The following is an 18306-nucleotide window of genomic DNA, read 5'->3' on the forward strand; positions in this document are numbered from 1 at the left end:
CTCCGAGGCCCCCCAAATTGACACTTTTTTCTTATTTTCTTACGTTTTAAAAAAATGTAAATGCCTGCAGACAAATTACATATATTGATTATTTTAAAAAATGGGAAGTGGTTTTATAAATCTCTTTGAGCCCTGAGAATAACTCTAGTCACATTTCAATGAGTTATGGTTTCCCAGACCCTGGCTCTCAGACAACAACCAAGTTATCTAAGAGGTAAGAGGAGTTTATCATAAGAGTTTAATGTGGAAAATAGAAAAACTGCACAAATGGGCTGAAGAAATTTGATTTGTATCATTTCTATTTATAAACCATCCCACTGTGGCCATTGATCATTATCAAATAAATAAAATTAATTAGCATAAAAGGATTTTTACCTGGAAGGGTTTTTTTTTTTTCTTCTCCTGTGTGTCCTTGTCCCTTTTCTTTTTATCTTAGCTGGTTGACTTCTGTGTTTGCTGAATAAGAAATAAAAATGCTCAAGCCTTCTATGCTTTGTGTTCACCTTTTTTAAAAGGTCATACCAAACCATAACAAGAATAACAAAAAGAATAACAAAAGTTAAAGTCCTTGACTAAACAGAAACTGAACTCTGAATATTGTAGACTATAATGAAAAATATTAATTGACAAGACCAACTTGAGTATTTTAGTTAGAATTTACAGGTCATTGACTCCTTTATTATAGTCATCCCTTGGGTAAAGTATTTTCTAATAAGAAGGCATCTACTAGCCAAGCTACAATATGTGAGAACTGCAGTTTACCTATGATTACAGGTTTTGAATACACATTTAATAAACATTTGCATTCCACCTTGAGTTTTCTTAACAGAATTAGTTTCAACTGGGAAAGGAACAAGATAGAACAACTAAAGGAAAGTGAGAATTTAAACATCTTTTACCAAACTATCTTGCTGATATAAACTATTAAGGCATTCAAGACAGGTGGTAATATTTTTTAATGTAGTAACCAAAATTGTGGCTGGTGCCAAATCCTTCAAGAGGAATTACTGGCCATAATGACTAATGTGGTATAAAAGAACAACTGAATGATTACAAGAGTTCCATCTAACTTAGAAGTCACATTAATGAAGGCAGATTTGGGTTCACAACAAACTGAAAAAATAAGCTTCAGTTCTTTTCTGTAAAAGAGTAACATTAAAAATACATATAATACATATATAAAAAATTTATCATATACTATATTTATATACATTTAATACATATGTATCATATATTTATATCTTATAGAATATGCAATTGGTTATATATGTATTTGTTATACGTTATTATTACACATGTATTTCATTTATATATTATATATAAAGTTTTATTTATTTATACTATATAATATAGATTTCAATGGGTTAGTAATTTAAAGATGAATAACTAGTTTGACTAATTTCTCAAAATTTTTTTTTTTTTTTATTGGTGTTCAATTTACTAACATACAGAATAACACCCAGTGCCCGTCACCCATTCACTCCCACCCCCCGCCCTCCTCCCCTTCTACCACCCCTAGTTCGTTTCCCAGAGTTAGCAGTCTTTACGTTCTGTCTCCCTTTCTGATATTTCCCACACATTTCTTCTCCCTTCCCTTATTTTCCCTTTCACTATTATTTATATTCCCCAAATGAATGAGAACATATAATGTTTGTCCTTCTCCGACTGACTTACTTCACTCAGCATAATACCTCCAGTTCCATCCACGTTGAAGCAAATGGTGGGTATTTGTCATTTCTAATAGCTGAGTAATATTCCATTGTATACATAAACCACATCTTCTTTATCCATTCATCTTTCGTTGGACACCGAGGCTCCTTCCACAGTTTGGCTATAGTGGCCATTGCTGCTAGAAACATCGGGGTGCAGGTGTCCCGGCGTTTCATTGCATTTGTATCTTTGGGGTAAATCCCCAACAGTGCAATTGCTGGGTCGTAGGGCAGGTATATTTTTAACTGTTTGAGGAACCTCCACACAGTTTTCCAGAGTGGCTGCACCAGTTCACATTCCCACCAACAGTGTAAGAGGGTTCCCTTTTCTCCGCATCCTCTCCAACATTTGTTGTTTCCTGCCTTGTTAATTTTCCCCATTCTCACTGGTGTGAGGTGGTATCTCATTGTAGTTTTGATTTGTATTTCCCTGATGGCAAGTGATGCAGAGCATTTTCTCATATGCATGTTGGCCATGTCTATGTCTTCCTCTGTGAGATTTCTGTTCATGTCTTTTGCCCATTTCATGATTGGATTGTTTGTTTCTTTGGTGTTGAGTTTGATAAGTTCTTTATAGATCTTGGAAACTAGCGCTTTATCTGATATGTCATTTGCAAATATCTTCTCCCATTCTGTAGGTTGTCTTTGAGTTTTGTTGACTGTATCCTTTGCTGTGCAAAAGCTTCTTATCTTGACGAAGTCCCAATAGTTCATTTTTGCTTTTGTTTCTTTTGCCTTCGTGGATGTATCTTGCAAGAAGTTACTATGGCCGAGTTCAAAAAGGGTGTTGCCTGTGTTCTTCTCTAGGATTTTGATGGAATCTTGTCTCACATTTAGATCTTTCATCCATTTTGAGTTTATCTTTGTGTATGGTGAAAGAGAGTGGTCTAGTTTCATTCTTCTGCATGTGGATGTCCAATTTTCCCAGCACCATTTATTGAAGAGACTGTCTTTCTTCCAATGGATAGTCTTTCCTCCTTTATCGAATATTAGTTGACCATAAAGTTCAGGGTCCACTTCTGGATTCTCTATTCTGTTCCACTGATCTATGTGTCTGTTTTTGTGCCAGTACCACACTGTCTTGATGACCACAGCTTTGTAGTACAACCTGAAATCTGGCATTGTGATGCCCCCAGATATGGTTTTCTTTTTTAAAATTCCCCTGGCTATTCGGGGTCTTTTCTGATTCCACACAAATCTTAAAATAATTTGTTCTAACTCTCTGAAGAAAGTCCATGGTATTTTGATAGGGATTGCATTAAACGTGTATATTGCCCTGGGTAACATTGACATTTTCACAATATTAATTCTGCCAATCCATGAGCATGGAATATTTTTCCATCTCTTTGTGTCTTCCTCAATTTCTTTCAGAAGTGTTCTATAGTTTTGAGGGTATAGATCCTTTACATCTTTGGTGAGGTTTATTCCTAGGTATCTTATGCTTTTGGGTGCAATTGTCAATGGGATTGACTCCTTAATTTCTCTTTCTTCAGTCTCATTGTTTGTGTATAGAAATGCCACTGACTTCTGGGCATTGATTTTGTATCCTGCCACGCTACCGAATTGCTGTATGAGTTCTAGCAATCTTGGGGTGGAGACTTTTGGGTTTTCTATGTAGAGTATCATGTCATCGGCGAAGAGGGAGAGTTTGACTTCTTCTTTGCCAATTTGAATGCCTTTAATGTCTTTTTGTTGTCTGATTGCTGAGGCTAGGACTTCCAGTACTATGTTGAATAGCAGTGGTGAGAGTGGACATCCCTGTCTTGTTCCTGATCTTAGGGGAAAGGCTCCCAGTGCTCCCCCATTGAGAATGATATTTGCTGTGGGCTTTTCGTAGATGGCTTTTAAGATGTTGAGGAATGTTCCCTCTATCCCTACACTCTGAAGAGTTTTGATCAGAAATGGATGCTGTATTTTGTCAAATGCTTTCTCTGCATCTAATGAGAGGATCATATGGTTCTTGGTTTTTCTCTTGCTGATATGAATCACATTGATTGTTTTACGGGTGTTGAACCAGCCTTGTGTCCCAGGGATAAATCCTACTTGGTCATGGTGAATAATTTTCTTAATGTACTGTTGGATCCTATTGGCCAGTATCTTGTTGAGAATTTTTGCATCCATGTTCATCAGGGATATTGGTCTGTAATTCTCCTTTTTGGTGGGGTCTTTGTCTGGCTTTGGAATTAAGGTGATGCTGGCTTCATAGATCGAATTTGGAAGTACTCCATCTCTTTCTATCTTTCCAAACAGCTTTAGGAGAATAGGTATGATTTCTTCTTTAAACGTTTGATAAAATTCCCCTGGGAAGCCATCTGGCCCTGGACTCTTGTGTCTTGGGAGGTTTTTGATGACTGCTTCAATTTCCTCCCTGGTTATTGGCCTGTTCAGGTTTTCTATTTCTTCCTGTTCCAGTTTTGGTAGTTTGTGGCTTTCCAGGAATGCGTCCATTTCTTCTAGATTGCCTAATTTATTGGCGTATAGCTGTTCATAATATGTTTTTAAAATCGTTTGTATTTCCTTGGTGTTGGTAGTGATCTCTCCTTTCTCATTCATGATTTTATTAATTTGAGTCTTCTCTCTCTTCTTTTTAATAAGGCTGGCTAATGGTTTATCTATCTTATTAATTCTTTCAAAGAACCAACTCCTGGTTCTGTTGATCTGTTCCACAGTTCTTCTGGTCTCGATTTCGTTGAGTTCTGCTCGAATCTTTATTAACTCCCTTCTTCTCTTGGGTGTAGGATCTATTTGCTGTTTTTTCTCTAGCTCCTTTATGTGTAAGGTTAGCTTTTGTATTTGAGTTCTTTCCAGTTTTTGAATGGATGCTTGTATTGCGATGTATTTCCCCCTTAGGACTGCTTTTGCTGCATCCCAAAGATTTTGAACGGTTGTATCTTCATTCTCATTAGTTTCCATGAATCTTTTTAATTCTTCCTTAATTTCCTGGTTGACCCTTTTATCTTTTAGCAGGATGGTCCTTAACCTCCATGTGTTTGAGGTCCTTCCAAACTTCTTGTTGTGATTTAGTTCTAATTTCAAGGCATTATGGTCCGAGAATATGCAGGGGACAATCCGAATCTTTTGGTATCGGTTCAGACCCGATTTGTGACCCAATATGTGGTCTATTCTGGAGAAAGTTCCATGTGCGCTTGAGAAGAATGTGTATTCAGTTGAGTTTGGATGTAAAGTTCTGTAGATATCTGTGAAATCCATCTGGTCCAGTGTATCATTTAAAGCTCTCGTTTCTTTGGAGATGTTTTGCTTAGAAGACCTATCGAGTATAGAAAGAGCTAGATTGAAGTCACCAAGTATAAGTGTATTATTATCTAAGTATTTCTTCACTTTGGTTAATAATTGATTTATATATTTGGCAGCTCCCACATTCGGAGCATATATATTGAGGATTGTTAAGTCCTCTTGTTGAATAGATCCTTTAAGTATGATATAGTGTCCCTCTTCATCTCTCACTACAGTCTTTGGGGTAAATTTTAGTTTATCTGATATAAGGATGGCTACCCCTGCTTTCTTTTGAGGACCATTCGAATGGTAAATGGTTCTCTAACCTTTTATTTTCAGGCTGTAGGTGTCCTTCTGTCTAAAATGAGTCTCTTGTAGACAGCAAATAGATGGGTCCTGCTTTTTTATCCAGTCTGAAACCCTGCGCCTTTTGATGGGGTCATTAAGCCCGTTCACATTCAGAGTTACTATTGAGAGATATGAGTTTAGTGTCATCATGATATCTATTCAGTCTTTGTTTTTGTGGACTGTTCCACTGAACTTCTTCTTAAAGGGGAATTTTAAGAGGCCCCCTTAAAATTTCTTGCAGAGCTGGTTTGGAGGTCACATATTCTTTTAGTTGCTGCCTGTCTTGGAAGCTCTTTATCTCTCCTTCCATTTTGAATGAGAGCCTTGCTGGATAAAGTATTCTTGGTTGCATGTTCTTCTCATTTAGGACCCTGAATATATCCTGCCAGCCCTTTATGGCCTGCCAGGTCTCTGTGGAGAGGTCTGCTGTTACCCTAATACTCCTCCCTATAAAAGTCAGGGATTTCTTGTCTCTTGCTGCTTTAAGGATCTTCTCTTTATCTTTGGAATTTGCAAGCTTCACAATTAAATGTCGAGGTGTTGAACGGTTTTTATTGATTTTAGGGGGGGATCTCTCTATTTCCTGGATCTGAGTGCCTGTTTCCCTTCCCAGATTAGGAAAGTTTTCAGCTAGAATTTGTTCAAATACATATTCTGGCCCTCTGTCCCTTTCGGCGCCCTCGGGAACACCAATTAAACGTAGGTTTTTCTTCCTCAGGCTGTCGTTTATTTCCCTTAATCTATCCTCATGGTCTTTTAATTGTTTGTCTCTTTTTTCCTCAGTTTCCCTCTTTGCTATCAACTTGTCTTCTATGTCACTCACTCGTTCTTCCACCTCGTTAACCCTCGTCGTTAGGACTTCTAGTTTGGATTGCATCTCATTCAATTGATTTTTAATTTCTGCCTGATTAGCTCTAAATTCTGCAGTCATGAAGTCTCTTGAGTCCTTTATGCTTTTTTCTAGAGCCACCAGTAGCTGTAGAATAGTGCTTCTGAATTGGCTTTCTGACATTGAATTGTAATCCAGATTTTGTAACTCTGTGGGAGAGAGGACTGTTTCTGATTCTTTCTTTTGAGGTGAGGTTTTCCTTCTAGTCATTTTGCTCAGTGCAGAGTGGCCAAAAGCAAGTTGTATTGGGAAAAAGAGAAAAAGAGAGGAGAGAAAGAAGGAAAGAAAAGAGAAAGAGAAAAAAAAGGGAAGAAAAAGAAAAGAAAAAAAAAAAAGAAGAAAAAGAGAAAGAAAAAGAAAGGAGAAAAAAAAGGGGGTGGGGGAAGGAAACAAATCAAAAAGCAAAACAAAACAAAAACAAAAACAAACAAACAAAAAAAAGAACCACGGGGGAGTATCTTCTGATTCTGTGTACTTTAAGCCCCTTGGCTTCTCCTGGAAGTTGTCAGTCTAGCTGGTCTTCTGGGGGAGGGGCCTGCTGTGCTGATTTTCAGGTGTTAGCAGTTGGGGGAGCTGCTGTGCCCCTGCCTGGTGCAGGGCTCGGTGGGGGTTGTTTACCCCGTGAGGCCACAGGAGGAACAGCCCCAGTGGCGGGGCAGCTCTGGAAACCTGGAGTCAGCTCCGGCAGGAACTCCGTCTGCAGGGCCTGGAGGCTCCGGGGCGGGGCCGCTGATGTGCTCAGCTGGGGCAGGAGCGTCCTCGCTGTCCTGGGCCCTCCCGGCCTCTGCCTGTCCCGGGGGAGGCGGGATCCTGGGCTGTGTCCCGGCGCCCTGTGCTCCGGGGCCTGCGCTGGTGGATTCGCGCTCACGGGCCGCGTAGCCCCCTCCGCGGAGCTGCCGCCCGAGCCCCTCCGAGCTGCTCCTGGAACCGCGCAGCCCCCTCCGCACGGAGCCTCTTCCTCTGCCCGAGCCCCCCCGAGCTGCTCCCGGGGCCGCGCAGGCCCCTCCGCACGGAGCCTCTTCCTCTGCCCGAGCCCGGCCGAGCTGCTCCCGGGGCCGCGCAGCCCCCTCCGCGGAGCCGCCGCCCGAGCCCCTTCAGCTGCTCCGGGTCCCGCCGGGTCCCCCGTGCGCGCTGCAGCCCTTAGGGAGCTCGGCGCACTCTCCTGGGGCGCAGGTGTCTGTTACTGTCCCGGGGAACCCGAGGGCATCCCCGCCCTCCTGGGTCCTGCTCCACCTCCCTGCGAGCCCCTTTCCCCCGGGAAGGTCGGTGCAGCTCCTGCGTCTCCGGGACGGGGCTCTCCTGTCCTGGGGACACTCGCCCCGGCCTCAGCCCGGCTCCTCGCGGGGCCCCTCCCCCTTGGAGGCCTTTGTTCCTTTATTTCTTTTTCCCCGTCTTCCTACCTTGATAGAAGCGCGAACTCTTCTCACTGTAGCATTCCAGCTGGTCTCTCTTTAAATCTCAGGCCGAATTCATAGATTTTCAGGATAATTTGAAGGTTTTCTAGGTAGTTTGGTGGAGACAGGTGATTTGGAGACCCTGCTCTTCCGCCATCTTGCTCCTCCCCCCTAATTTCTCAAAATTAATTAAGGATTTTGGTGCCTAGGAAATCACTATCAGTACCTTAACTAAAGGCAATATTGTTATAAAACAACATATGTATAAAATAACACTGACTTTATAGATATGGGTTTATTTAAATTTCACATTCCTTTCTTTCAGTTAGTTCTGTAACTTCAATTTACCAGCAAGAAAGGTAAGGCTTAGTTTTTCTTCTGTTATCCAGCTTGTTACAGATGGAATACATAGAATTTTTACTATGTTACAGAAAAAAATCATCTCTTACATACAGTTTATAGAAATTATTTAAATGAATAAAATGTTCACGGTTTTTAAATATAGCTTACATTCAATCATCCAAATATTCATTTTCTTGTTTGATTTCTGGCTTTTTCCTTCTATCTGGTTTTCTCTTTCTTACCACTTGAGCATTTCAGAACTCATTAACCTCCTAGGGAGTCTGGGAGAAACAACTAACCAAATCAAAGAAAGTGTCACTTTGCCACTGAGTAGAAATCAAAGTGACAAAGAGGCTGATGAGTTCTGTGTGGGCCCATCTATGGAAAACTTTCAGTATTTGATAAGTATTTTTAGGAGAACCTTATAGCCAGTATACACATAAAGTAAATAGACCATTAACCACATCAAACTCCCCTGAAACAAACAATTTCTGAGAGGATTCATTCTTTAGGAAAAGTTCTCCATCCCTTTACCCCCACATACACTAATATTATATTGCCATATAAAGTGATTTTATATGTCACATTTATTTTCTTCCAAAATGTAGTTTTTAGTTCAATTACTTCAACAAATATTTATTAAGCATTCTTTATTTATTGTATTTTTATGTTAGAGGCCAAAAATACATAAATTATAAGTAATCAAGAAAAATTCAAATATGAAATATAGTGCTTTTTAAAAATAAATATTTTATTTATTTATTCACGAGAGACCCAGAGAGAAGACAGAGACACAGGCAGAGGGAGAAGCAGGCTCCATGCAGGGACTCGATCCCGGAACTTTGCCCTGAGCCAAAGGCAGATGCTCAACTACTGAGCCTTACCCAGGTGCCCTGATAATATACTACTTTTTATTAAAATGCCTTAAAAGGAGGTGCTAAGTATAAGAATGTGTAAATTTCTTAAGAGATAACTCCATGGTAGGAAATAGGAAAACTTCTTAGTTTAAACCTGAAGAATAAAAATAAAAATGAAAATGAAAAATAATAAACCTGAAGAATAAGTAAATGTTTGCATATATAAAATGGATGAAAACAATGGGAGAAAGGAATGGAGGCCTGTTTCAGGTTTAAGCATACAGGTAGATGATCACACCATTAATTACCATAGACATTGAAGGAAAGAGAATGACATCAAAGGTGACAAATATGATGAACTGAATTTCAATACATAAATAAATAAAATAAATAGAAAGCTTATCCAGCATTTACAATGTGCTGGACACTATTTTAATCATTTGATGCTAACCTATTTAATCCTTAAAATAATTTTATTTTTGTAGATACTGTTGCTATTCTCATTTTACAAATGAGAAAGGTGAAACAGAGAATTTTTTTTTTTACATTTTGTATATTTATTCATGAGAGATACACATAGAGGGAGAGGCAAAGACACAGAGAGAGGGAGAAGCAGGCTCCATGCAGGGAGCCCTATGTGGGACTCGATGCTGGGACTCCATGATCACGCTCTCAGCCGAAGACAGATGCTTAACTGCTGAGCCACCCAGGTGTCCCTGAAGCAGAGAATTTAAATAACTTTCCAATGATTATATGGTTAATTAATGGCAAAACCAAGTTCAATTCTTGGCAGTCCAGCTTCAGAAAATGAATACACAGCCATTATATCATATTGTATTCAATATGTTGGGTTTGAAGGGTTCACTCATCCATTCACAAGTTCAATATTCAATATTTTTAAGTGCTTTCTGTGTGCCAGACATTGTAATAGGCTCTGTAGTGGAATAACTCTAACAAGAATTGTCCAGGATTCTCTTTCTTATACTCAGCATCAGCCTATCAGATATCCTTCTAAATCAGTGATTAGACACTGATCCTGAACAGACTAAATTGCCTCCCAAATCCATACACTGAAGACCTAGCCCACAATGTGATGTAATCTGTAGATGGGGCCTTTGGGAGATAATTAGATTTAGATGAGGTCATGAGGGAGACCTTCAAATGGGAATAGTGTCTTCATCGGAAGAGACACCAGAGAGCTTGCTCTCTCTCTCCACATGTGAGAGCATCGAAAGAAGTTCACTGAACTGGGGAGAGCCTTCACCAGTAACTGACCATGCTATCACCTTGATATTGGACTTCAAAGCTCGAGCATTGTGAGAAATAAATTCCTGTAGTTTAGGCCATGAAATCTATGGTATTTTGTTATGGTAGGCCAAGCTTACTAAGACAGTCTATTAATGGAACTAGCCTTAGATACCATATCTCCAGGAAGAGTCTACAGTCTTCACTGGTTTTTAAACTCTTCATGCGAATTACAAGCCACCTTTTCAGAGACTGCTTCTGAAGGATTTTTGTGTCTCCTTTGAGAGAATCTTTCATGAAAGGTGTTATCAGAGCACAAAGAGATAGAGATCTGATACTATCTGGTATGATGAACATATTAACAATTTGTAGGAATGGTTTTAGGCCTGCTTACTAATTATTTTTTACTTAATTTTGCATCATATAATTTGCTTTTGCCAATTTGTAGTATAGTTAAAAATAAGTTGGCTAAATAACTACTTTAGCTCTGTGAATCTTGGATCACATGTTGCTGAAATTCTGGAGCAATGTGTAGAAAAAAATAAAATCAGATCTTTAAAGTGTCTCGGTTATTCTTCTTAAAATAGTATCCAGCATATTCCAATGAAGAACACTTTGATTAAAGGAGAAGCATTCATCCTACTTCCACTGATCCAAAATGACTGAGGACTGCCAGTTGTATAATTAACTAAATCTAAAAGGTGCATTCATTGCTCCATGCAAAAGTTTTTGAACTGCCTAAAAAGAGAAATATACAGAAAGAGCCACAGAATTGGGAAAGATGGATTACCCTGAATACTATTAAAGATGTCCAACTGTGTGTTCCTTGCATGAGAGTTAGTAATCTCTCCCATTGCAAACTGTCTTCCATTCAGATACAGTATGAGAGCACAGGGTAGATTAGCCTTTTCTCACCACTCCTGCTCAAAATTCCTTGTTGCTCAAAGGCAGAAGCTGTTGGACAGAGCCAAATACACAGGAGAAAGTGATCAAGATCTTCCTAAAGAAGAAGGTAGAGGTTCAGAGCGTCAGGTCTAGTTTCATTGTTTCTAGCAATAATCTTGCCCTCTTGATCACATAAAGTAATAAAATTCACTTTTATATGTCAAAATATATTTTATATATTTAGTATTTCTATCATATCTTGTTTTTAAAATAATAACATTTATTAAATTGTTTTTATGTCCTCTAATGGGTCACAGCCCTCAATTTGATAAACAGAGCTCTAAAGTTCCATTGACTATTCAGTTCTTTATGGTTTTGCCACAGCTCTTTCATAATCAAATGATTCTCAAAGTTAGATAGTTTGTCAACCAGTTCACATAACAGCCTCATGTAGCTATTAAATTAAAAAAAATTTTTTTTTTGAGCCAGCAAAGTACCTAGCTTTTGAAAACAAACCTAGAATTGCTGACTTCAGGTTAGGTTATATTTATATAATTTTTGAAATGGGTGGAAGATTTCTCGTTACATTCTCAGTTCACTGTTTGGAATAATATATATTGCTATCACCTTTGACTCCAGAGCACGACTGGATGGAAAGAAAATATTACTGGTAAACATGTTTCCGCTATTGTTACAATAGGCCTGCTCCATTATGTGTTTTAATGTGCATTGTCAGTACCTTTATGATTTTTGTCATTATAATGAAATTCAATTTAGTGTGAAAAAAATATTGAAGTCAAACATGCAGTATTTTGAAAGGTCAACTTGTTTAAGTCTCAAGTCTCTTGTTGTAAGTGGGATATTACTGATAAAGGATTGAAGGAATTAAATTGCAACTGTATCTCGCTGACAGGTTCATGAGGCTCTTCATCAATTTCACTTTGGGATATGGCACTAGAGATGGCAGCAAGTGACACAAACATTCTGCCAGAGGTTTCATCACATTAATAATGGCATCTTGAGTTTGTCCAAGTAGTCAATAAAAAACAATGAAGAGAATTTTTGGATTTATAAATACACAGATTTATCAAGAGTTTATATAAATAATTGGTGGCAAAATTAAGAAAATGTAATGCTGCATGACCCTGAAGGATTTATCTTGGATTCTGAGACATATTGATACATTTGTCATTAAACACATTTGGAAAAGGGGCCTGGCATTCCTTTTTTACTACTCTGTAAGAACAGTTCTAAAAATACCATTTATGGAGTACCTGAGTGGCTCAATGGGTTAAGCATCTGCCTTTGGCTTAAGTCATGATCTCCATGTCCTGGGACTGAGACCCACATCAGGCTGCCAGCTCAGCGGGGAGTCTGCTTCTCTCTCTCTTTTTTTTCCCCTCTCCCCATCACTTGTTCTCTCTCTCTCTCCCTCAAATAAACAAAATCTTAAAAACAATTAAATCTTTTTAAAATCTATCTAGGTTGATGAATGCATATCTGGTTCAATGCTTCCAAGTTCATATGGAATTCCTTGGTAAGCATCCAGCATTTTATTTATCCACTATCTTCTGTATTGAATGCTGAACTAAATTTTCCAAATTTACCTGATTTCTAATAATAAATGAATAAATTCAAGTTATATACTTTTCTTTGTTTTGCTTTAGTGTGCCCCCCATTTTTCCATCACTTTGATTTGTTTTTCAATTTTAAGTATATTTCTATTTCCCTTTTAATTTACATCAGTAGTCAGCAAACTTTTTCTTGTAAAGAGCAAGATTCAGTAAATATTTCCAGTTCTGTGGGCTATAGAGTCTCTGTCACAACTACTCAATTCTTCCATTATAGCATGAAAGCAACAATAAATACTCATAAAGAAATGAATGTGGCCAAGCTTGGCCCTCTGTGGGCTGTGAGCTGTAGTTTGCCAATGCCTGCATTTCAATTTTAAATTATGGCTCAGTAGGTTAAGCATCTGCCTTCAGCTCAGGTCATGATCCCAGGGTCCTGGGATCAAGCCCCACATTGCGGTGGGGGGGGGGTGTCCCCTGCTCAGCAGGGTGTCTGCTTCTCCCTCTCCCTCTACTTCTCTGCAGCTTGTGCTCTATCTCTCAAATAAAATCTGTTAAAAATTAAATTATACAAATTAAAATTAAAACTTAAATATAAACACCTCAAGGTAGGTAGAGATATATTGCTTTTAAATTGTTTGTTACCCCATTGGACACTACCTTTACAAATGTATTTACTCGGGCAGCCCCTGTGGCTCAGCGGTTTAGCGCCACCTTCAGCTTGGGGTGTGATCCTGGAGACCCCAGATCGAGTCCCACGTTGGGTTCCCAGCATGGAGCCTGCTTCTCTCTCTCTCTCTCTCTGCCACAAATAAATAAAGTCTTTTTAAAAAATGTATTTACTCACCATTATTTTCTATTTTTTTATTTACTTGTTTTTTAAAGATTTATTTATCCATTTTAGAGAGAGAACACAAACAAGTGAGGGAGAGGGAACCTCAGGAGGACTCCAGACTGGCCACAGAGCCCAATGCGGGGCTCGATCTCATGACCCTAAACTCACAACCCCAGCTGAAATCCAGAGTCAGAGGCCTAACCAACTGTGCCACCCAGGTGCCCCTATTTTCTATTTTTTAAAAATTTATTTTTGCAATTATGTTTCTTATTCTTTAAGTAGTTCTAAGATAATTTTTAGAGAAGTCATTCTGAAACCTCTATGCCTACAATTATATGTATTGTGCCCTGATGTTAATTGATAGTTTAACTGGATGTAAAATCTAACCCTTATTTTCTTTACCTTGCAAGTGTTAAAAATATCATGCAACATTCTTCCTGTCTGTACTTTGTTCCTGGGAAGTGGGATGTAAATTTTGTTTTATCTTATACATATGTTTCTTTCCCTCTGTAAGTAAGCTCTTTCCTTCTGGAGCATAAACCAGGTAATGTTCACACTGTAATTTCTGGAACCTATGAATTTATGTTATATGGGCAAAGGTAATTAAAGGTGTTAGATATAATCAAGGGTATTAATCGGCTGAGTTTGAGATGAGGATGAGGAATTATTCTGAATTATATGAGCATGCCTAAAATAATCTCAAAGTCCTTAAAAATGGGAAAGAGAGAACAAAAATGATGAAATGTGTGAAGAGTTCAACTTGTCACTGCTGGCAATGAAGATGAAAGAAGGGGCAACAAGTCAAGAAATGCAGATGGATTCTAGACAGGCAAACAAATGGGTTATCCCTAAAAACCTCCAGAAAGAAACAGCCTTGCCAACACCTTGATTCTAGCCTAATGAGATTTGTATCAGACTTCTGAACTCTAGAACTAAAAGGTAATAAATCTGTGTTGTTTTCTGCCACTAAGTTTGTAAGTTATAACAACAGCAACAGAAAACTAATATATCCATCAATGCTTTATCAATTTCCCTGTCATTACTTAAAAATTTAGTATAATATTTCTATATGAGTGTTTTCTCTTCTATGTCATATCTGGCAATATATGATCAGTTTTATCAATATTTTTGACCATGTGTGCTCAGATGTGCAAATATAATGAGAAAAGAGGGTATACAAATCCATACTGGGTTGGCCAAGCTATATACATCTCTTCTTATCTACTCCATTTTATAGATGGGCTTTTGATAAGTTCAAACTTGATGAATAGATTACAATAGATCCCTTGACTGGTTCTCTTTCTTCTTAATCCAAGAACAACTTTTTCATTAAGACTCATGAATGTTTTAAGAAATATAAAATGGTATTTTTATTTTTATTCTAGAAACAGATGAATCTTTTGAGTAGCAGGACTGTTTGAAATGGACAAATTTTATGGTAAATTGAAGTAGGAATGCCATGTGTCAAGACAGGAATAGCCTAGAAACTGACTTGGCTACTAGAGATAAAAGAGATACAAAAGTAAAGAAAACAAATGATTGGAAAAAAGACCTTGTTGGAGAGCTCTAGTCAGTTGGACTGTCATACCAAAATAAAATTTCAAACACAGATCCAAAACACCATTGAGTATTTCAAGTGATATATAAACATATAAAATCAGCCATAAAAAATGTGATTCATGTTATTGGATATATAACATTAGAGGAAAATTTAGGATTATTATTATCATTTTTTGCATTTTGCCAGATTTTAAAATAACTATAACTATGACAATTACATGTATGTATATTACAACCACAATTTATGATGTATTTTAGACAAAGTTGATTCTGCTCAAAGTCCAACATAGAAATGTTAGAAAAATGTAACTTTTTAAAAAATATTAATGCATAGTGAACCTAGAAACAAAGTGAAAAGTCATAGTTTCTGAAACAGAGTGAATTAGATTCTAAGACATAGCCACAGATTTAAGCTGATGCTTTGGGAACATAAGGCCTAGGAAAAGCAGACATAGACATTACGTCTGGGAATTGAAATAGTCAAGACCCATATGGTGACTGTAAGTGCACATCCATTTGGAAAGCTGGCACCTAGTGAATCAATTCCTTCTTTCCCTTACTAGCTCTATTTTGTTATCCAATTGTCCATGTGTGTGCTATTCTTTATGAAATGAACTAACACTTATTTTCCTAATTTATTGCCTTCTCCTTCATGTCTCTTCCTCACGAAAAACTTAAAATTAAAATAATTCATGTTAATTATAGAATTATGTCATCCCATGGCTGTCTAATTCATATTTCTTTTAGGATAAAAGATTTTTAGAGATGCCATTATTTTTTACTTGTACTGATTGCTTCTGCTTCTGGGGTCATGACTAACTCAGAGCAGTGAGGAATATACCTGTTCTACCACAACTAGATTCTAGAAATAATGAAGTCTTAGAAGCATTTCTGGTATCATGAGATGTAAGAGAAATCTAAGGAGACACCAACTTGCACAAACACAAAAAGAGAAAATGGACTAAAAATGAGAGCTGAGCCTAAATAATCTTTCAGGTACCTGGTGTGTTTAGAAATGGACAAATTTTATGGTAAATTGAAGCAGGAATGCCATGTGCCAGGACAGAAATAGCTCAGATACTGACTTGGCTACTAGAAATAAAAAAAGATACAAAAGTAGGGTAAACAAATAAATGGAAAAAGAGGCTGTGTTGGAGAGCTCTAATCAGCGGGACTGTCATACCAAAATACCATAGAGTGGATGGCTTAAATAGCAGACATTTATTTCTCACAGTTCTGAAGGCTGGGAAGCCCAAGATCTAGGTGCCAGCAGATTTGGTGTCTGGTGAGAACCCCCTTCTGCAGATGGCTACCTTTTTTGTTTTTCCTCACATGGCAGAAAGAGAGAGAGAGATCTCTTTCATATATTTTCTTGTAAGGACACTAATCATGGCAGCTCCACATTCATAGCTTAAAAAATTTCCAAAGCCCCCATCTTTAATACCAAGGAGGTTAAGGCTCAGCATAAGAATTTTAGTGGAGGGATCCCTGGGTGGCGCAGCGGTTTGGCGCCTGCCTTTGGCCCAGGGCGCGATCCTGGAGACCCAGGATCGAATCCCACGTCGGGCTCCTGGTGCATGGAGCCTGCTTCTCCCTCTGCCTGTGTCTCTGCCTCTCTCTCTCTCTGTGACTATCATAAATAAATAAAAAAAAATAAAAAAATAAAAAAAAAAGAAAGAATTTTAGTGGAAACACAATTCAGTCCATAGCGTATGTCAAACACATGATAACCAAAATATCTGGTGTTTGTCTGGTTTAAGACAAAAAGAAGTATTGATTAGAAAGGGTCACTATATAATGATAGAAAGGGCAATTCACTAGAAAGAAATATCCACTTTAAATCGTTATACATCAGAAAAAAATATAGATCAAAATTCTTAAAACTACAGGGTAAAATTAGACAAATCCAATTTCATATTGGGAAATTCAAAATTTCTCTTTTTTAAGATTTTATTTATTTATTTATTTATTTATTTATTTATTTATTTATTTATTTGAGAGAGCACACATGAGTGGGGAGGGAGTAGAAGGAGAAGCAGACTCACCACTGAGCAGGGGGCCAGAGGTGGGGCTCCATCTGGGATTATGACCTGAGCTCTAGACAGATGCTTAACTGACTGAGCCACCCAGGAACCCCTCAACATTTTTCTTTGTAATATCTGAAGCAAAGAAAGAAAGCAGAGCTAAAAAGACATGCAAAGTGCATTAAATTTAATAATCAGCAATTAGAATGTACACCTAAATAGAATTTTACATATTTTTTTCAAGTACACAGAGAATTTCTATAAAAGTTTATTTTGTTCTTGGTAATAAACAAGAATCAAATTTTTCAAGAGTAAGCAAAGATCATCAAGGAGTTGAGTCTTACTAGGATTCAAGCAAAAGCAAATCAAAATTATAATACAATATTTTAAACCATTTGATTGCTATAAATGAAAAGTTTGAAAACATGAAGTTTTTACAACATGTATATAGGATATTTTGGGTTTTGCACATTGCTCATGAAATTGGAATTTATACAATTTAAACAACAGTATAAACTATAGTTTGATGTAGCCTTTGTATAGTCATAAATTCATCTCCCCTTATCATCCTACTCTTCTATTCCTCTGCATATATTCTAGTATTTATTTTATAGATTACTTAAGGTTTTCCAAATTAAAAAAAAAAAAACATCATGCCTGCAAATGCAGATAATTTTACCTGTCAGTGATTATTACACCTTTTATAGTTCACTGACATTCAGTGTAATTATTTATATGGTTGGATTTGGGTCTGCCATTTTTCCTTTAGTTTCCTACTTATATAATCTGCTTCTTATTTCTCTTTTTCTCCATTTTTGCCCAGTCTGGTAGTTGGCTTTGTTTTTATAATTCCATTTCCATTTCTTCTGGCTTTTTGTTTTGTTTGTTTTGCCATTTTAAGCCTATGCTTAATCAAATTATTTATTTTAGAATAAACATTAATTCATATGCAGTTAAAGAAACAGTACAGAGATATCTTATACACTTTATTCAGGTTCCCAAAACTCCTGTATCTTACCACCTACAGCATATCAAAATTAAGACATTGACATTGATATTGATACAGGCAAAGTAGAGAAACAATTCCATTATCAAAGCTACTTCTAGTTGTTAAAACCACACATTTTTCCTCTTCCCTCCCCTCCTGTGTCTAAGTCCTGTCAACTAATCTCTGATTTGTCCTTTTTTTTTAAATTTTTTTTTTTATTTATTTATGATAGTCACAGAGAGAGAGAGAGAGGCAGAGACATAGGCAGAGGGAGAAGCAGGCTCCATGCACCGGGAGCCCGACGCGGGATTCGATCCCGGGTCTCCAGGATCGCGCCCTGGGCGAAAGGCAGGCGCCAAACCGCTGCGCCACCCAGGGATCCCTTGTCCTTTTTTTTTAATTTTAAGATTTGATTTATTCATGAG

The sequence above is a fragment of the Canis aureus genome, chromosome 2 (assembly GCF_053574225.1).
Source record: "Canis aureus isolate CA01 chromosome 2, VMU_Caureus_v.1.0, whole genome shotgun sequence".
Taxonomy (NCBI): Eukaryota; Metazoa; Chordata; class Mammalia; order Carnivora; family Canidae; genus Canis; species Canis aureus.